Source organism: Anomalospiza imberbis, unplaced genomic scaffold, assembly GCF_031753505.1.
Source record: "Anomalospiza imberbis isolate Cuckoo-Finch-1a 21T00152 unplaced genomic scaffold, ASM3175350v1 scaffold_107, whole genome shotgun sequence".
NCBI lineage: Eukaryota > Metazoa > Chordata > Aves > Passeriformes > Viduidae > Anomalospiza > Anomalospiza imberbis.
Window position 1 is genome coordinate 271,578 of NW_027099460.1, and position 20,971 is coordinate 292,548.

At 56.5% G+C, this 20,971-nt stretch overlaps 1 long non-coding RNA gene across 1 annotated transcript; it reads left to right on the forward strand.

The window, feature by feature from the left end:
* Positions 1-416: 416 nt before the first annotated feature.
* On the forward strand, positions 417-1,511 carry LOC137465754 (uncharacterized). The gene is made up of 3 exons (XR_010994819.1): positions 417-590; positions 846-995; positions 1,184-1,511. It is a non-coding gene; the product is annotated as an uncharacterized lncRNA (long non-coding RNA).
* Positions 1,512-20,971: the final 19,460 nt, after the last annotated feature.

Sequence of the window (20,971 nt, forward strand, 5' to 3'; positions counted from 1 at the left end):
CTGACAAAACACCCGTGGGTGGGGGTAGCAGAGAGGGGGGCCGGAACCTGTGTCCCAGCCGGTTTGGTGTGCAGGTGACAAAGGGCTTGGACTGCTCCACTCACCTGGTTTGGTTTGGATTCATAATGTTTTTGGGGCAGTGCAGGCAGGGAGGATGAGGGCATGGTTTTCCCAAGCAATGAGTGGGTTTTTTCCCGTCATGGTTGGGCCTTGACAGGACTTCTGCTGCCCTCTTCCAGCACCAGTGGCGTCTTTTCCATCCCCGAGTCTGTACACAAGTCCCAGGTGCTGGCGAGAGGGCAGCGGTCACCCCGTGTGCCACTGGGGCAGCCCCCACACACCCAGGGATGCTGGGGCCAGGCTCAGGGAGCAGCAGCGTCCCCCTGATGAACCCCATCTGTATTCCATAGGAACACGGTCATACAGCCCACCAGAATGGACCCAATTTGGCTGGTACTACGGCAAGCCAGCTACCATCTGGTCCCTGGGCATCCTGCTGCACCAGATGGTCTGCGGGGAGCACCCTTTCAGGAGGAGCCAGAACATCAGCTGGGACCATCAACTCTCGCTGCCACAACGGCTCTCTCAAGGTGGATCCTCATCTCTGGCCACGGGGGCAATACCAGTGCTGGGAGACAGCAGCAGCTCGTCAGCATCCCGCTCTGGCAGCTGCTGAGGAGGTGGCACATGTCCTGCTCTCCTGCTCTCCTCCAAAACAGGGAATTGATGGGGACGTTTAGGCCCAGCTCTGAGCACATCCAGCATGGCCTGGGCACGGGAATAGTGGGGCAAAGCCAACAGGAGCCTTCTCCAACTGACCGGCGGTTTCTGGTTTCTCTGCCCAGAGTGCCAAGATCTGATCAGGCGGTGTTTATCCATGCTGGACTTGGACAGGCCCTCTTTAGAAGAGCTGTTCTGTGATCCCTGGCTGCAGGATATTCATCTGCCCTAGAAGAAGGGAGAGAGCCACAGGCACGCTTTGATGCAAGGCCCTGGTAAGTTACAGCTCCACACATGCCTTGGCAATGAGAAGCAAAGGAACGCAGACATTTTGTCCTGCCTGTGTCACTGCCCAGGGGTCATCAGATGGGAACACGCAGCCCTTGTGCTGGAGCTCAGCTGCTCTGCCTAGCACTGGTGGCCACCATCCGAGCTGGTTTTGCTTGTCCTGGTTCCCTGACAGCTGGGGCCCTGGGCAGAACCCTGACAGCCTGGGCTCACCCCAGGGAAGGAGAAGGAGCCCCTGGAGAAGCTGTACCAGGTGGGGCTGCTGCTGCTGGGGACAAGGAGGATGACATCAAGGATGACAACCTCTTCCTCCACCTGGTCACCGGCAGCTGAGGATGATGGACTTTGATTCTGGCACCTTCTCCAAAGCCAGGCTGCACAGGGAATGTGCAGATGAGTCCACACGCAGGGGGATGCTCCCAGATTTGGGCATTGCACAGCCTGGCCAGGAACCAAAGGTTCCCCCCTTTGCTGGGGCGGATGCAGCTGATCCTTCAGTCGGCTGCCAGGCTGCTTTTGGCAGGGCTGGGGGGATGGGCTGGGGTGCTGATGAAATGGGAGTGGGCTCCTGGCCCTGCCAACAGCCCCAGCACCCACCGTGCCCCGGGCTGGGGCTGGGGCAGCCAGCCCGACACAAACAAACCCCCATGGTGGGAGCAGAGGTGGGACTCCAGAACCTGTGCAGGGGCTGCTTTGCTTTGCAGGCAAGGAAGGGCTTGGGCTGCTCCACTGCCCCTGTTTGCTTGGGATCACCGTTATTTTGGGGGGCAGTGCAGGGGGGAAGGGAAAAAGCCTGGGCTTCCCTCACCTGTGGGTGGGTTTTTCCCTGGCATGCAGGGGTTGGGCCTTCCTCAAGCCCCTGACAGAGATAAGATTTTTGACCTTTTTTCTTGTTCCCCTTTTTGTCTGTAATCTATTTTCAATCATTTGTTGTGTGTTTTTCTAGAGGAAGCTTTCCAGGTGGGGTCCAGTCTGGATGGGGAAGTGCTTGGGAGCAGCTGTGGCGTGGATGGGCCGTGCCCTTGGAGAAGGCTGAGGACATCGTTTGGGACCAGCTTTTCTTCCAGCGTGATGTGGGTCTTGTCTGCTTGGCATGGTGGGATCAGAGCTTTGGGGAGATGGCAGCGAGCACAGGAGCATCCTGCTCTGGGCAGCTGCTGAGGGCTGGATGTGCCGTGGCTGGCTGCAGGCTGGGCACATGTCCTGCCCTCCTGCTCTGCTCCCAAAGGCAGCAGGGATGGGCAGCTCTGGGCACAGCTCTGGGCACGGCCAGCATGGCCTGGGCACCGCGGGCGGCTGGGACAAGGGGACAGGAGCCTTCAGCTGACGGGCGCTTTCTGGTTTCTCTCCTTGCAGCCAGGCTCTGCGGGTGCTGAGGCTGCTCTGGGCTCTGCCAGGGCTCTGCTGGAGCTCAGCACCGGGCCGCAATCAGCCAAAGAAGAAATGGGGTGACCTGCAGCACAGACCTGCTGGAGCATTTCAGCAACACAGCTCAAGTGTGCAGAGTGTACACCTTCAAGGGCAAACATGACACCACCCAAAAATTAAACTTGTTCAATAACTTTTGAAATGAAATCAATCTGCGATGACCCCAAATGACATTTTGCAGCTTGCTCAAGCTGTAGCTCAGCCCTTCTCTGAACTGTTCTCTCCCCCACCTGCCTTTTACTTCCCAACTGCTCCCTCTTGTCCCCCAGTGAGTTCCCAGCCCATGGCAGTCTCCATCACACTGTCGCCTTCCTTGGTGCCCCTCACCATGAGGAAGGCCGAGCCCCAGGCTTAGGGACTCATCCTGTCACTGGCTGAGGAGCAGCAATGTCTCAGAGCTCCAGTGGGATTTTAGTGTCATTCAGAGCTGCTCTCCAGCCCTCAGCTCTCCTCACTGCTGAGTTCCCACTCCCTTTTCCTCGTCCTTGCAGGAGGATGAGCTCAGTGAATCCCCTTGAGCCTCCCCACTCTTCCCAGCCCACGCACCCACTCCAGTTATGCTGAAGCTGCAGCTTCTCTGTCTCCTGTGGCACACCAGTCCAGTCCCCTGTGCGGGGAGCCCCAGCCCCAGAGCACAGCACTCAGCAGTGCACTCCGGGCTGGAGCAGCTCCCTGCCAGCCCCAGCCCAGGGACCCCTCCAGCCCCGGGGCTTGGGGCACCGTCAGCACCCGCTGCTCCAGCCACCGCTTCTGCTGGCCCTGACAGCAACACCCAAAGTGGGGCTGATCCCGAGGGAGCAGCAGCAGGGCCTGGATCTGATCCCTGGATCTTCGGCTCGGCTTTGGAGCCCTGCCAGCTCCAAACATCCCCCCAAAAAAATCCCAAACTCAGGCACCCCCCAGGATATTTGGGCCGAGCTCCCCCTCCCCGGGCACCTGCGGGATGGGGGCGATGCTCCCGGGGTGCTGCGAGCTCAGGCAGCGCCAGGGCCACGCGATTCCTTCCCTCCTCTCCTCCGGCTGCTCCCTGCTGCCGCTGCGCCTCTTCCTCCCTCCCTCCTCCTCCTCCCCCGCTCCCAGATCCTGAACCGTGAGGGGAAAGGAGCGAGGAAAGGGCGGAATCGTGAGGGGAAAGGAGCGAGGAAAGGGCGGAACCGTGAGGGGAAAGGGCCGGGGCCAAGGGGACGCACTGTCCTAAAAAAGCCCGGTTTGACCCAAAATCACCCAAAAGGGCATCAAATGCAGCCTACATCCACATGGTTCGGCCTGACATCAACCAAATGGGATTAAAAGTATCCAAAGGGCTCTAAAATCCAACCCAAGGGGCTTAAAACTGCCCCAGGTGTTTTATAACCCTCAAGAAATGGCTTAACATCACCCGTAAATCTTTCAAATGTGACTAAAATCCAGCCTGAAAGTATCTGGTCCAGCCTAAAATCATCCAAAGGTATCTAAAATCACCAAAATGTCCCTGACACCAACACAAGAAGACCTAAAATCACCCTGAAAAGGCTTGGTTCAAACTAAAATTGCCCAAAGAAGCAAAAAACCCTACTTAAACGGGCCCAAAACACCCAAAAAAGGGACCTAAAATCACCCACACAGGATTAGGATTCACCCATATGGGCCCAGTTTTTCCTAAACTCACCCAAATGGGCCCCAGCCCCACCCCCATGGGCCTAAAATCATCCAAAGGGGTCTGAAATCCCCCCTAAACCCCACCAGATTCGGCCTCAAATCAGCCACAGGGGCTGAAATTCCACCCGAAAAGGCTCGGGATCCCCGCAAGGGATCTGAAGCCCACCCTAAACCTGCCCGCTTCGGGGTTTATTGGGATTTTTAGGGGATTTGGAGGCATTTTATTGGAATTGTGGGGGCATTTAGTGGGATTCTTTGGGGATTTGGGTTTTTTAGGAATTTTAGTGGGGATTTGTGGGGGGTTTGTGGGTTTTTTTGGGTGTTGCCAAGATTTCTTTGGGTCTCGTGAGGATTTTGTGGGGCTTCTTGTGGTTTTGGAGACATTTTTGGGGGGGATTTGTGGGGTTTAATTGGAATTTTGTGAGCTTTTATTGGGATTCGAGGGTGTTCTAATGGGAATGTGTGAAATTTAATTGCGATTTCATGGGGTTTATTGGGACTTTCAGGGGTTTAAAGCAGATTTTGGTGCCTCTCGGCCCTTCCCCACACCCTGGGACAACTCCAAAGCCCCCCAGAATTCCTCTAAAACCCCCCCAAAATCCCCCAAAAATCCCAATAGAAAACTCCTAAACACCAAAGAATCCCACAAACTCCCAGTGGAACACACCAAAATTAAAAAAAAAAAAAAAACAACTCCCAAAAATTTCAATAAACCCCCCAAGAAATAACCACCCCAAAACCCTAAAAAAATCCCCAAAATCCAAAATCATCAAATCCCACAAAACCCCCATAACCCCACAAACCCAGTAATTCTCTCCAAAATCCAATAATTCCCCCTAATCTCCCAACAAAATCCCCCAAAGCCCATAAATGCTGCCAAAATCCCCCCAAAATCCCCCCTGAGCCCCCCAGACTCACCGGGAGCCGTCCTGGATCAGGGGGCACCAGCCGGTGGAACAGGAGCCACTTCAGGGGGCCCGCGGAGCTTTTTGGGGAGGGGGCACCATGGGAGACCCCCCAAAAACGGGGGAGGGGAACCCCTGTGGTACCCCCTCCCCAGAAAGCCCCCTCCCCCGGTTCAGGAATAGCCAAACTCAAGAAAATGTAAACCGGGCTTGACTTTCCAGAAATTATTTTTGGCCGGGTTTAGCTGCATCCTCCAGGCTCAGGATCACCGGTGTATTTGCAGGTTTTGCTCTGCATCATCAGCCTGCCCAGACTCTGCTCGGTGTTTCACAAATGGGGAAGACAATGGATATTGTGCCAAGCTTCCTTGCAAACAGCAACACCTGCATCAGCATGACAGAAAAGAAGGGAAAAAAAAAAAAGAAAATATTCACCGGTTAGAACAGAGCCAGTGTCCCACCATCTTCCCCTCCACTGTTATTATAGAGGCAAACCTGGGCCTAAAGCTTCCACCTCTCAGTTCCTGATGCTGTTTGACTTCAGCCTTGACTCCCCCTGATCTACCTGACTGCCGTCCAAGTGGGGCTGGGGATGCTCAGCCTGGAAAGAGGAGACACTGGGGAGGCCTCACTGCAGCTCTGCAGGACTGGAAGGGTCCACAGGAAAGACGGGGACAGTGTTCAGCCGGGCCCGTGGCAACAGGACAAGGGGGGATGGCTTTCAACTGCAGGAGGCTGACTGAAGTTGGATCTGAGGAAGCTGCTCTTTTACACGGAGGCTGCTGAGGCACTGGCCCAGGCTGTGGATGCCCCATCCTTGGCAACAGGGCTGTGAGCAGCATGGGCTGGGAAAGATTGCTCAGCTCGGAACAAGATGCTCTTTAGATCCACTGTGATGTCACAGATGTGATGTTCCAGATGGAACCTCCAGCGTCCAGCAAAGAGCACAACACAACCACTGGCCCTTGTGTCAGCCCACCCTGTGCCAGCCCTCGTGCCAGCTCACCCTTCACCATGCTCCCTGTCACCCTTCTCGTCACCTGCGCCCTGATGCTCCCATCAGTCCTGAAAGCTCTCTGTTGCCTGGATTTTGTCATCCGTCCCTGCAGGATGCTCACATTTGTCCTGAGGAAGGTACGGTGCCATTCCATGGAGGTGGACACCCCCCAGCTGCCCGGCTGGGCTGGAGTTCTGTGGGGATGGGGTGGGACAGGGACCCCACTCTGAGGTGTTGCTATCTCTGCAGGCTGTCACAGAGAGAGAGGACGAGATGGAGGTGGACATGCAGGCTGATACAGAGGAAAAGATGGAAGTGGATGGGGAAGAGAGTGGAGACGAAGAGATGGAGGTGGACATGGAGATTGATACCGAGGAGGAGATGGAAGTGGATGGGGAAGAGAGTGGAGAGGAAGAGATGGAGGTGGACATGGAGATTGATACTGAGGAGGAGATGGAAGTGGATGGAGAAGAGAGTGGAGAGGAAGAGATGGAGGTGGACATGCAGATGGATACTGAGGAGGAGATGGAAGTGGATGGAGAAGAGAGTGGTGAAGAAGAGTTCGAGGTAGATGTGGAAGAGGAGATGGACGTGGAAATGGAAGAGTACCTTGAGGACATGGACATTGATGAGAAAGATGAGGAAGAGGCCATGATCTTGGGATGAAGACCAATCCCAGCAGCAGGACAGGCATGTGGTCCCCACAGGCAGAGCGGGTCCCCTGCTGCCAGGCTGGGACTGGGCTGGGTGGTCCCTGCTCAGGGATGTGGGACCCGGTGCATTGGGTTCTGGTGGCCATCCCCAGCCTGTGCTGCGCTTGCTGGGCCAGCCTGGGGGCACATGGAAGAGCCCTCTCTGCCTGATTGGAGTGACTGTGCCTCTTGCTTTTCCTGAAGGACCGATGGAGATCCCGGACAGAGATGCCACCCTTTTGTACATACGTTGTGGAGTTTGTTGTTGTCTTTAGGCTATAGGTTTTAGGGCTTCTTTTTGGCTTCTGTAAATACGTTTCATAGACTTTTGTTAGATATGTTCTTGGGTATATACGTTCCATAGATAGTTGTTGTTACAAATATTCTTACAATGTAAATGTGTTCTGTGTTTTCTTTGCTGTTTTTCTGAAAATAAACAAGCTTTATTTTTCACACCCCAGTTCTCTTTCCATTTGCTAAAGGGCTGGAGGTAGCATTTGCAAAGTTGTGGTTTCCGCTTGCTCCAGGTTCCCAGGGCTGGAGGTCGGTGGGGGCGCTGGCACAGCCACAACCATGTGCTGCTACCCAAACCAGGGTAAGCTGGACCACATGGTGTCGCTTAACGAGGTTTCTAGAGCAGCACACAAAAATTAGGTTCCTCAAGAACTGTTATTCCCTTTTCCTCTCGATGCCCTCGGGCTGCAGGTTGGGCACCAAAATCTGTCTTGGTTTGAAAAGACAGGTGTCTGCTAAGGAAGGCAGGAGCCTTCCTGGAAATGGAAAATGTAAACCCCCTCCCTCCAAATTATTATAATTTTGAAAGTAAAAGGCTCTCAGGCAAAGATATGGGAATAGGAATAACAGTTCTTTACTAGAAAAACTTAAAAGATAACTGCAATAATACAAACAAACAAAAAAACCAAACTGCTGACAGAGTCAGAACACGACCTGACACGCTGTGGGTCAGGGTGTTGGTAGCAGCACCCCAAACCCAGCTGGGGGAGCGGAGGTTTGGGGGGAACAATTGGAAGGGGGTGGGAGAGGGGGCACAGGGGGAGGTGGGACCCACTGAGGCTCCCCCAGGTCACCCCAGGACCCCCAGGCCCCGTCCCAGGCCCCCCAGTTCCCTCCGCAGCCCCGGCTGAGGGGGGCTCAGCCCAGGAGCCGCCGTCGTTCGGGGCTCCCCCGAGGGCAGCCAACGGGAGAGCTCCCGGCTCGGAGAGGCCCCAGCAGAGGAGGGGATCTTGTCCCTCCTCGAGGGCCCTGAAGGGTCTTCAGGCCCCTCTGAAGAGGAGTTTTTCTCTTTTTAAAGATTTTTGGGGGGACCTCACCATTTCAAGGGTGTTTTTTCCTCCCCATTTTCAGGTGTTTGTGGGGCCACAGCCCCACAAGCCCCTTTTCAGGGGTGATCATGACGGCTTTAAGTGACATTTTTCTGGGGGACTCACTCCAAGCCGCTGTAGGGGATGTTTTGCCCCCCAGGGTGGATTTTTGGGGTTTAAGGGCCCCCGCTCTGGTCGGGTCCCACTCTAACTCCCCTGAAGAGGCCAACACCACTCCTGCTGATTCTGGCAGCGGAGCCCGGGGAGGGTTGGGAGTCCTGGGAGGATTTAGGGGTACCTGGGAGGGTTTGGGGGTCCCAGGAGGGTTTGGGAGTCCCGAGAGGATCTGGGGGTACCCGGGTGATGCCAATGATGGTGATGGGGACCCCGTGCTGAGTATAAACTTCCCTGAAGAATTCCTGGGGGGGGTTTGTCTATCTCCAGGCTTTTTTGGGTCCTGGTGGATTTTGGGGGGATTCCCAGGGGGGTTTTAGGGATTCCCAAAGGGGGGGATTGGGCAATCCCAGGGCGAACCCAAGGCTGGTTTGGGGTACCTGCTGGTGACAGAGATGGGGAACCCCTGCCAGGACCGAACCTTCTCAGGGGGGTCTGGGGCGTGCTGGGAGGTCTTGTGGGAATTTTGATGTCCTGGGAGGGTTTGGGGGGTGTCTGTGTGGGGTTTTTGTGGTCTTGGGGAGTTTTTGGACGGCCCAGGGATGGTTTTGGGGTCCCGGGGAGGTCGAGGTGTCCCGGGGGGTTTGGGGGGTCCCAGGAGGGTTTGGGGGTTCCTGGGCGATGCCGGTGACTGAGCTGGGACCCCGTGCCGGGTATGAACCTTCTCACTGCGCACGGGCAGCGTCAGCGTGTTCAGGGAGATCCTGGGGGGCCCGGGGGTCACCCCAAAACCCAGGGGACCCCAAATGCTCAGGGACCCCCCCAAACTCCCCTCACCGTTGGATCTGCTGCAGGCAGGGGGGGCACCAGCACTCGGCCCCCACCCCCACCATCACAGGGGGCTGTGGAAGAAATCTGGGGGTGCACGGACAGGTCAGGGGGACCCCCAAAGTCCTGGGAAAGGGTAAACACAGGGGAACTCCCAGGAATCCCCACTGGGGGCTTAGGGGAGATCCAGGAGGAGTTTGGGCGAGCTTAATTGTGTCACTATCGTCAGCAAAGAGGACTGCAAGGGTCCCCGGTGTCCCCATTCCCAGCAAAAGGTGGGAAAACCCAGGCTGGCTGGGAATAGGGGTCTCCGATGTCCTCGGTGTTGAGGAAAGGAGGGGCTGGGTGCTAGGAAAGGCAGGAATAGGGGTCCAGGGGGTCTCTGGGTGAAGGAAAAGGGGGCTCTGGGTGCCTGGAGGGCCGGCATGGCCGGGAAAGGGGTGCAGGGCTCCCGGGGCCGCCAGGGGCTGCTCCCAGCAGGAGCCCAGTTGCTGCCAGTCACTCCCCATTATGATACAATTTGCCCCCAGCGCTGTCCCCGTTGTTCCCAGTGCCATCCAGTGTTTTCCCAGTTCTCCCAGTTGCCCCTAAATTAGTCCCAGTCACTCCCAGTACGATCCCTGTATGAGTCCTGTATGATCCCAGTCTCTCCCAGCAGGGCCCCAGTCACTCACCCTTGTCCCCAGTTGCCCCCAGCGTGGTCCCAGTTACCCCCAGCACATTTCCAGTGGCTCCCAGTGTGTCCCAGTCCTAGTGCTTGTTCTGGTGCTTTCCATGAACTGACTGAACTCTTGATTTATGAACCAATGCACTAGATGTGGAATCCTCTACACTGAACTCAGAAACAAATGCCCTCTGTCAGAGCATTTTCATCTTCTAGATCACTTTCAAGATGCCCATGGGGATGTTGCAATGATTATCACACAGCTCTCCATTTCTGACTGCAGGCTCTGCAGATTCTTTCTCTGCATTCAGTCCGGCTTGCATTCCCTGACAATTCCTGGTACCCCCTCATGGTTTCTTAGGGTAAAACAGTAACAATGAAAACCTTACCAATGGCACAACTGCCCAGCCCACAAGGAAAAGAAAGAACAAGCTGTCAAATCCTTCAAACATTTGCCCTGCTATGCTGCAAGAGTTGAGCTGCACACACGTTGTGGAAAGCCAAGAGAAAGTGCAGCTGGTGGCACATCTTGTGACAGAAGCTGCACCTCGTTCTCCAGGAAAGGTTCTTGGAAAGAGCAAACAGGAGTGTGGAGAAGATTCTGGGAAAACTGAAACAGCTTTTAAGAAATGAAATGAAAATGGCAAAAAACAACTGAAGATGTTTTTCTCTGTTTTTTTTATGCTCCTCTTTTCCATCTTGAACTACTGCTCCATCCCCTTAATCCAAATAGATCTCATCTCTAAGATTCATTACTTGGCGAATTTTAGACCCTGTAAAATACCATGAGCTACACACAGTTTCACAGTTTGCCTTCCCCATTTTTGTTTTGGTTTTTTTGGGTTTTTTTTTGGTTTTTTTTTGGTTTTTTGGTTTTTTTTTTTGTTTTGTTTTGTTTTGTTTTGGTTTTTTTTTGGTTTTTTTTTGTTTTTTTAATCATTGCTGGAGAGGTAAGTGCAGTGCCTGGGTAAGGTACAAATTCTGCGTTCAGGGAATGTGCTCCGATAGGGTTTGATCCTCAGCGGTGACAAGGCACAGCAGCGCTCAAGGGGATACCTATGCCCCTGTGCAGGAGTCCAGACTCTGGGTCTGGGCTGAACAGGGCAAAGTTCCCGTGTTTGGACAGGCTCAGGGGCTGCCGCTGGGGAGCGGGGGGCTGGGCGCGGGGGCGAGCGGGCAAGGGAAAAACGGACACGGGGACAAACGGCCCCGGAGCTTCAGTTGCAGCGGCAGCAGCAGCGGCAGCAGCGGCAGCAGCGGCAGCAGCGAAAGCAGATAGTCTATCGACCCCCTCGCACTCCTCTCCCTCTCCCGCTGTCCCGCACCCTCTCCTGCTCTCCCTTTCACGGTGTCCCCTCCTCTCCCAGTCTCCCTCTCCCCTGCTGGCCTGGGCCATGTCCCCAGCCCGTCACCGGCCCCATCCCCGCCCCGGTTCCCGTCCCCGTCCCCGTCCCCGGCCGTCCCGCCGGGGTCTCGCCTCCGCCCGGCTCTGGGCGTGCTGGCGGTGGCGCTGCTGGGCGGGCATCAGTGCCTGGGGCTGGGGTGGCATCGCCGCCCTCTGGCTCCGCCTGGCCCGAGCCCGGCCCCGGCCCCGACGTGGGCTCCAGTCCCGGCCCCGGCCCCGGCTCCTCCCGGGCCCCGCGGAGGACACATGCGGCGCGGCCGCTCCCGCCGCCCCCGCTGCGGCTTCCCCGGCCCAAGCTCCGCCGCTCGGCACCGCGGCCGCCAGCCCCGAGCCGCCGCTGTCCCGTTCCAGGGACAGAACGCCTCGGGAGGGCCGGCCCGGGGCGCTCGGGGGTGCTCGGGGGCCGCTCCTGGCCCCGGGCCGAGCGCTGACAGCCGCGTCCCGCCCGCAGGGAAGTCGCAGCAGGGCCTGAAGGAGCGGTACCGGCTGGGTTCGCTGCTGGGCAGAGGCGGCTTCGGCAGCGTCTTCGCAGCCACGCGGCTCTCGGACGGCGCCCCGGTGAGCGGTGGGGCCGGCGGCGGGCACAGGAGGAGGGGGCGGAGGAGGAGGAGGAGAAGGAGGTGGAGGAGGAAGGGAAGGAGGGGGAGGAGGAGGAGAAGGAGGAAGGAAAGGAGGAGGAGGAGGAGGGGTCGGAGGGGAAGAAGGAGGAGGAGGAGGTGGAGGAGAAGGGAAGGAGGGGGAGCATGGGGCTGGGCAGGGCAGGTGGCGAGCTCAGCCCGCTGCTGCTCTTGGCTTGCAGGTGGCCATCAAAAGGGTGCCAAGGAACCGCGTCCGGCACTGGGGCGAGCTGGTGAGTGAGCGGGGCCAGCGGCAGAAGCTGGGCGGGGATGAGCCAAGGCCCGGCAGGGTGGAAGCCACCAGGACACCTCGAGGGAGAGCAGGCGTGGGGCCAGCGCAAGGCGCAGAGCATCCCGGGCCGGGTGAGGGGTTCCCGACCCCCGGCACGGCATCAGCCCCACTGACGGCATCGCGCTCCTCCTGCAGCCCGACGGCACCAGCGCACCCCTGGAGGTCGTGCTGCTGGCCAAGGTGTCCACTGGCTTCCCCGGGGTCGTCCAGCTGCTGGAGTGGAAGGAGCTCCCCAGTGACGTCTTGATGGTGCTGGAACGCCCGGAGAGGTGCCAGGACCTGCATCATTTCATTCAGGAACGGGGGTTCCTGTCTGAGGAGTTGGCGCGGGAGCTGTTCCGCCAGGTGCTGGAGGCCGTGCGGCACTGCACCAGCTGCGGGGTCCTGCACAGAGACATCAAACCAGAGAACATCCTGGTTGACCTGGCCACCGGGCAGGCCAAACTGATTGACTTTGGCTGCGGCACCTCCCTGCAAGACACAGCCTTCACTCGTTTTGCAGGTGAGCCCACGCAGGGGTGTGCTCTCAGTCCCGTCATCTCATGGCCCAACACCTCACAGCCCAAGATGGGTGTGGCAGCAGGGATTCTCCCTTTTGCTGCCCTTCATGGCACTGAGATTTCAGCTGAGTTGCTTTTGAGCAGGGCTGGGTGGGGAGCCAGCTTCCAGCCCTGCTGGCAGCCTTTGCCCACCACTCTGCCCAGGACTGGGGCTGGGGCTGGGGCAGCCAGCCTGACAAAACACCCGTGGGTGGGGGTAGCAGAGAGGGGGGCCGGAACCTGTGTCCCAGCCGGTTTGGTGTGCAGGTGACAAAGGGCTTGGACTGCTCCACTCACCTGGTTTGATTTGGATTCATAATGTTTTTGGGGCAGTGCAGGCAGGGAGGATGAGGGCTTGGTTTTCCCAAGCAATGAGTGGGTTTTTTCCCGTCATGGTCGGGCCTTGACAGGACTTCTGCTGCCCTCTTCCAGCACCAGTGGCTTCTTTTCCATCCCCGAGTCTGTACACAAGTCCCAGGTGCTGGCGAGAGGGCAGCGGTCACCCCGTGTGCCACTGGGGCAGCCCCCACACACCCAGGGATGCTGGGGCCAGGCTCAGGGAGCAGCAGCGTCCCCCTGATGAACCCCATCTGTATTCCATAGGAACACGGTCATACAGCCCACCAGAATGGACCCAATTTGGCTGGTACTACGGCAAGCCAGCTACCATCTGGTCCCTGGGCATCCTGCTGCACCAGATGGTCTGCGGGGAGCACCCTTTCAGGAGGAGCCAGAACATCAGCTGGGACCATCAACTCTCGCTGCCACAACGGCTCTCTCAAGGTGGATCCTCATCTCTGGCCACGGGGGCAATACCAGTGCTGGGAGACAGCAGCAGCTCGGGAGCATCCCGCTCTGGCAGCTGCTGAGGAGGTGGCACATGTCCTGCTCTCCTGCTCTCCTCCAAAACAGGGAATTGATGGGGACGTTTAGGCCCAGCTCTGAGCACATCCAGCATGGCCTGGGCACGGGAATAGTGGGGCAAAGCCAACAGGAGCCTTCTCCAACTGACCGGCGGTTTCTGGTTTCTCTGCCCAGAGTGCCAAGATCTGATCAGGCGGTGTTTATCCATGCTGGACTTGGACAGGCCCTCTTTAGAAGAGCTGTTCTGTGATCCCTGGCTGCAGGATATTGATCTGCCCTAGAAGAAGGGAGAGAGCCACAGGCACGCTTTGATGCAAGGCCCTGGTAAGTTACAGCTCCACACATGCCTTGGCAATGAGAAGCAAAGGAACGCAGACATTTTGTCCTGCCTGTGTCACTGCCCAGGGGTCATCAGATGGGAACACGCAGCCCTTGTGCTGGAGCTCAGCTGCTCTGCCTAGCACTGGTGGCCACCATCCGAGCTGGTTTTGCTTGTCCTGGTTCCCTGACAGCTGGGGCCCTGGGCAGAACCCTGACAGCCTGGGCTCACCCCAGGGAAGGAGAAGGAGCCCCTGGAGAAGCTGTACCAGGTGGGGCTGCTGCTGCTGGGGACAAGGAGGATGACATCAAGGATGACAACCTCTTCCTCCACCTGGTCACCGGCAGCTGAGGATGATGGACTTTGATTCTGGCACCTTCTCCAAAGCCAGGCTGCACAGGGAATGTGCAGATGAGTCCACACGCAGGGGGATGCTCCCAGATTTGGGCATTGCACAGCCTGGCCAGGAACCAAAGGTTCCCCCCTTTGCTGGGGCGGAGGCAGCTGATCCTTCAGTCGGCTGCCAGGCTGCTTTTGGCAGGGCTGGGGGGATGGGCTGGGGTGCTGATGAAATGGGAGTGGGCTCCTGGCCCTGCCAACAGCCCCAGCACCCACCGTGCCCCGGGCTGGGGCTGGGGCAGCCAGCCCGACACAAACAAACCCCCATGGTGGGAGCAGAGGTGGGACTCCAGAACCTGTGCAGGGGCTGCTTTGCTTTGCAGGCAAGGAAGGGCTTGGGCTGCTCCACTGCCCCTGTTTGCTTGGGATCACCGTTATTTTGGGGGGCAGTGCAGGGGGGAAGGGAGCAAGCCTGGGCTTCCCTCACCTCTGGGTGGGTTTTTCCCTGGCATGCAGGGGTTGGGCCTTCCTCAAGCCCCTGACTGAGATAAGATTTTTGACCTTTTTTCTTGTTCCCCTTTTTGTCTGTAATCTATTTTCAATCATTTGTTGTGTGTTTTTCTAGAGGAAGCTTTCCAGGTGGGGTCCAGTCTGGATGGGGAAGTGCTTGGGAGCAGCTGTGGCGTGGATGGGCCGTGCCCTTGGAGAAGGCTGAGGACATCGTTTGGGACCAGCTTTTCTTCCAGCGTGATGTGGGTCTTGTCTGCTTGGCATGGTGGGATCAGAGCTTTGGGGAGATGGCAGCGAGCACAGGAGCATCCTGCTCTGGGCAGCTGCTGAGGGCTGGATGTGCCGTGGCTGGCTGCAGGCTGGGCACATGTCCTGCCCTCCTGCTCTGCTCCCAAAGGCAGCAGGGATGGGCAGCTCTGGGCACAGCTCTGGGCACGGCCAGCATGGCCTGGGCACCGCGGGCGGCTGGGACAAGGGGACAGGAGCCTTCAGCTGACGGGCGCTTTCTGGTTTCTCTCCTTGCAGCCGGGCTCTGCGGGTGCTGAGGCTGCTCTGGGCTCTGCCAGGGCTCTGCTGGAGCTCAGCACCGGGCCGCAATCAGCCAAAGAAGAAATGGGGTGACCTGCAGCACAGACCTGCTGGAGCATTTCAGCAACGCAGCTCAAGTGTGCAGAGTGTACACCTTCAAGGGCAAACATGACACCACCCAAAAATTAAACTTGTTCAATAACTTCTGAAATGAAATCAATCTGCGATGACCCCAAATGACATTTTGCAGCTTGCTCAAGCTGTAGCTCAGCCCTTCTCTGAACTGTTCTCTCCCCCACCTGCCTTTTACTTCCCAACTGCTCCCTCTTGTCCCCCAGTGAGTTCCCAGCCCATGGCAGTCTCCATCACACTGTCGCCTTCCTTGGTGCCCCTCACCATGAGGAAGGCCGAGCCCCAGGCTTAGGGACTCATCCTGTCACTGGCTGAGGAGCAGCAATGTCTCAGAGCTCCAGTGGGATTTTAGTGTCTTTCAGAGCTGCTCTTCAGCCCTCAGCTCTCCTCACTGCTGAGTTCCCACTCCCTTTTCCTCGTCCTTGCAGGAGGATGAGCTCAGTGAATCCCCTTGAGCCTCCCCACTCTTCCCAGCCCACGCACCCACCTCAGTTAGGCTGAAGCTGCAGCTTCTCTGTCTCCTGTGGCACACCAGTCCAGTCCCCTGTGCGGGGAGCCCCAGCCCCAGAGCACAGCACTCAGCAGTGCACTCCGGGCTGGAGCAGCTCCCTGCCAGCCCCAGCCCAGGGACCCCTCCAGCCCCGGGGCTTGGGGCACCGTCAGCACCCGCTGCTCCAGCCACCGCTTCTGCTGGCCCTGACAGCAACACCCAAAGTGGGGCTGATCCCGAGGGAGCAGCAGCAGGGCCTGGATCTGATCCCTGGATCTTCGGCTCGGCTTTGGAGCCCTGCCAGCTCCAAACATCCCCCCAAAAAAATCCCAAACTCAGGCACCCCCCAGGATATTTGGGCCGAGCTCCCCCTCCCCGGCCACCTGCGGGATGGGGGCGATGCTCCCGGGGTGCTGCGAGCTCAGGCAGCGCCAGGGCCACGCGATTCCTTCCCTCCTCTCCTCCGGCTGCTCCCTGCTGCCGCTGCGCCTCTTCCTCCCTCCCTCCTCCTCCTCCCCCGCTCCCAGATCCTGAACCGTGAGGGGAAAGGAGCGAGGAAAGGGCGGAACCGTGAGGGGAAAGGAGCGAGGAAAGGGCGGAACCGTGAGGGGAAAGGGCCGGGGCCAAGGGGACGCACTGTCCTAAAAAAGCCCGGTTTGACCCAAAATCACCCAAAAGGGCATCAAATGCAGCCTACATCCACATGGTTCGGCCTGACATCAACCAAATGGGATTAAAAGTATCCAAAGGGCTCTAAAATCCAACCCAAGGGGCTTAAAACTGCCCCAGGTGTTTTATAACCCTCAAGAAATGGCTTAACATCACCCATAAATCTTTCAAATGTGACTAAAATCCACCCTGAAAGTATCTGGTCCAGCCTAAAATCATCCAAAGGTATCTAAAATCACCAAAATGTCCCTGACACCAACACAAGAAGACCTAAAGTCACCCTAAAAAGGCTTGGTTCAAACTAAAATTGCCCAAAGAAGCAAAAAACCCTACTTAAACGGGCCCAAAACACCCAAAAAAGGGACCTAAAATCACCCACACAGGATTAGGATTCACCCATATGGGCCCAGTTTTTCCTAAACTCACCCAAATGGGCCCCAGCCCCACCCCCATGGGCCTAAAATCATCCAAAGGGGTCTGAAATCCCCCCTAAACCCCACCAGATTCGGCCTCAACTCAGCCACAGGGGCTGAAAATCCACCCGAAAAGGCTCGGGATCCCCGCAAGGGATCTGAAGCCCACCCTAAACCTGCCCGCTTCGGCCCAAAATCCCCCAAAGGGGCCGAGCCCGAGGCCGAGCCCGGGATCGGCTCCGGGGTCGCTCCGGGACCTCCGCTCTCGCTCCGGGCAGTTTTGGCCGCGGCCCCGGACGGGCCTGGGCGGGACCGGGAGGGACCAGGGAGGGCTCGGGAGGGGTTTGGGCATTTGGGGCTTTTTTGGGCTTTGGGGAATCGTGTTGGGGGTTTACGGGGAATTGTTGGGGTTTTTGGGGAGAGTTATTGGGTTTGGAGGCAGTTGGGGGATTTTGGGGAGTTTGGATTTTGAGGGGCTTTATTGGTGCTTTGAGTGGGAAGTTGTTTTCCTGGGGGTATTTGGGGGTTAATTGAAAATTTTTGTGTTTTCTTTTGAAGTTCAGAAGGTTTTACTGGGATTTTGTGGGGATTTTGTGGGATCCTCTGGAATTATTTCTGGGGTTTATTGGGATTTTTAGGGGATTTGGAGGCATTTTATTGGAATTGTGGGGGCATTTAGTGGGATTCTTTGGGGATTTGGGTTTTTTAGGAATTTTAGTGGGGATTTGGGGGGGGGTTGTGGGTTTTTTTGGGTGTTGTCAAGATTTCTTTGGGTCTTCGTGAGGATTTTGTGGGGCTTCTTGTGGTTTTGGAGACATTTTTGGGGGGGATTTGTGGGGTTTAATTGGGATTTTGTGAGCTTTTATTGGGATTCGAGGGTGTTCTAATGGGAATTTGTGAAATTTAATTGCGATTTCATGGGGTTTATTGGGACTTCCAGGGGTTTAAAGCAGATTTTGGTGCCTCTCGGCCCTTCCCCACACCCTGGGACAACTCCAAAGCCCCCCAGAATTCCTCTAAAACCCCCCCAAAATCCCCCAAAAATCCCAATAAAAAACTCCTAAACACCAAAGAATCCCACAAAATCCCAGTGGAACACACCAAAATTAAAAAAAAAACAAAAAAAAAACTCCCAAAAATTTCAATAAACCCCCCAAGAAATAACCACCCCAAAACCCTAAAAAAATCCCCAAAATCCAAAATCATCAAATCCCACAAAACCCCCATAACCCCACAAACCCAGTAATTCTCTCCAAAATCCAATAATTCCCCCTAATCTCCCAACAAAATCCCCCAAAGCCCATAAATGCTGCCAAAATCCCCCCAAAATCCCCCCTGAGCCCCCCAGACTCACCGGGGGCCGTCCTGGATCAGGGGGCACCAGCCGGTGGAACAGGAGCCACTTCAGGGGGCCCGCGGAGCTTTTTGGGGAGGGGGCACCATGGGAGACCCCCCAAAAACGGGGGAGGGGAACCCCTGTGGCACCCCCTCCCCAGAAAGCCCCCTCCCCCGGTTCAGGAATAGCCAAACTCAAGAAAATGTAAACCAGGCTTGACTTTCCAGAAATTATTTTTGGCCGGGTTTAGCTGCACCCTCCAGGCTCAGGATCACCGGTGTATTTGCAGGTTTTGCTCTGCATCATCAGCCTGCCCAGACTCTGCTCGGTGTTTCACAAATGGAGAAGACAATGGACATTGTGCCAAGCTTCCTTGCAAACAGCAACACCTGCATCAGCATGACAGAAAAGAAGGAAAAAAAAAAAAAAGAAAATATTCACCGGTTAGAACAGAGCCAGTGTCCCACCATCTTCCCCTCCACTGTTATTATAGAGGCAAACCTGGGCCTAAAGCTTCCACCTCCCAGTTCCTGATGCTGTTTGACTTCAGCCTTGACTCCCCCTGATCTACCTGACTGCCGTCCAAGTGGGGCTGGGGATGCTCAGCCTGGAAAGAGGAGACACTGGGGAGGCCTCCCTGCAGCTCTGCAGGACTGGAAGGGTCCCAAAGGAAAGACGGGGACAGTGTTCAGCCGGACCCGTGGCAACAGGACAAGGGGGGATGGCTTTCAACTGCAGGAGGCTGACTGAAGTTGGATCTGAGGAAGCTGCTCTTTTACACTGAGGCTGCTGAGGCACTGGCCCAGGCTGTGGATGCCCCATCCTTGGAAACAGGGCTGTGAGCAGCATGGGCTGGGGAAGATTGCTCAGCTCGGAACAAGATGCTCTTTAGATCCACTGTGATGTCACAGATGTGATGTTCCAGATGGAACCTCCAGCGTCCAGCAAAGAGCACAACACAACCACTGGCCCTTGTGTCAGCCCACCCTGTGCCAGCCCTCGTGCCAGCTCACCCTTCACCATGCTCCCTGTCACCCTTCTCGTCACCTGCGCCCTGATGCTCCCATCAGTCCTGAAAGCTCTCTGTTGCCTGGATTTTGTCATCCGTCCCTGCAGGATGCTCACATTTGTCCTGAGGAAGGTACGGTGCCATTCCATGGAGGTGGACACCCCCCAGCTGCCTGGCTGGGCTGGAGTTCTGTGGGGATGGGGTGGGACAGGGACCCCACTCGGAGGTGTTGCTATCTCTGCAGGCTGTCACAGAAAGAGAGGACGAGATGGAGGTGGACATGCAGGCTGATAGAGAGGAGGAGATGGAAGTGGATGGGGAAGAGAGTGGAGACGAAGAGATGGAGGTGGACATGGAGATTGATACCGAGGAGGAGATGGAAGTGGATGGGGAAGAGAGTGGAGACGAAGAGATGGAGGTGGACATGGAGATTGATACTGAGGAGGAGATGGAAGTGGATGGAGAAGAGAGTGGAGAGGAAGAGATGGAGGTGGACATGCAGATGGATACAGAGGAGGAGATGGAAGTGGATGGAGAAGAGAGTGGAGAGGAAGAGATGGAGGTGGACATGGAGATTGATACAGAGGAGGAGATGGAAGTGGATGGAGAAGAGACTGGAGAGGAAGAGATGGTGGTAGATGTGGAAGAGGAGATGGACGTGGAAATGGAAGAGTACCTTGAGGACATGGACATTGATGAGAAAGATGAGGAAGAGGCCATGATCTTGGGATGAAGAGCAATACCAGCAGCAGGACAGGCATGTGGTCCCCACAGGCAGAGCGGGTCCCCTGCTGCCAGGCTGGGACTGGGCTGGGCGGTCCCTGCTCAGGGATGTGGGACCCGGTGCATTGGGTTCTGGTGGCCATCCCCAGCCTGTGCTGCGCTTGCTGGGCCAGCCTGGGGGGGGGCACATGGAAGAGCCCTCTCTGCCTGATTGGAGTGACTGTGCCTCTTGCTTTTCCTCAAGGACCGATGGAGATCCCGGACAGAGATGCCACCCTTTTGTACATACGTTGTAGAGTTTGTTGTTGTCTTTAGGCCATAGGTTTTAGGGCTTCTTTTTGGCTTCTGTAAATACGTTTCATAGACTTTTGTTAGATATGTTCTTGGGTATATACGATCCATAGATAGTTGTTGTTACAAATATTCTTACAATGTAAATGTGTTCTGTGTTTTCTTTGCTGTTTTTCTGAAAATAAACAAGCTTTATTTTTCACACCCCAGTTCTCTTTCCATTTGCTAAGGGCACAGGTAGCATTTGCAAAGTTGTGGTTTCCGCTTGCTCCAGGTTCCCAGGGCTGGAGGTCGGTGGGGGCGCTGGCACAGCCACAACCATGTGCTGCTACCCAAACCAGGGTAAGCTGGACCACATGGTGTCGCTTAACGAGGTTTCTATAGCAGCACACAAAAATTAGGTTCCTCAAGAACTGTTATTCCCTTTTCCTCTCGATGCCCTCGGGCTGCAGGTTGGGCACCAAAATCTGTCTTGGTTTGAAAAGACAGGTGTCTGCTAAGGAAGGCAGGAGCCTTCCTGGAAATGGAAAATGTAAACCCCCTCCCTCCAAATTATTATAATTTTGAAAGTAAAAGGCTCTCAGGCAAAGATATGGGAATAGGAATAACAGTTCTTTACTAGAAAAACTTAAAAGATAACTGCAATAATACAAACAAACAAAACAACCAAACTGCTGACAGAGTCAGAACACGACCTGACACGCTGTGGGTCAGGGTGTTGGTAGCAGCACCCCAAACCCAGCTGGGGGAGCGGAGGTTTGGGGGGAACAATTGGAAGGGGGTGGGAGAGGGGGCGCAGGGGGAGGTGGGACCCACTGAGGCTCCCCCAGGTCACCCCAGGACCCCCAGGCCCCGTCCCAGGCCCCCCAGTTCCCTCCGCAGCCCCGGCTGAGGGGGGC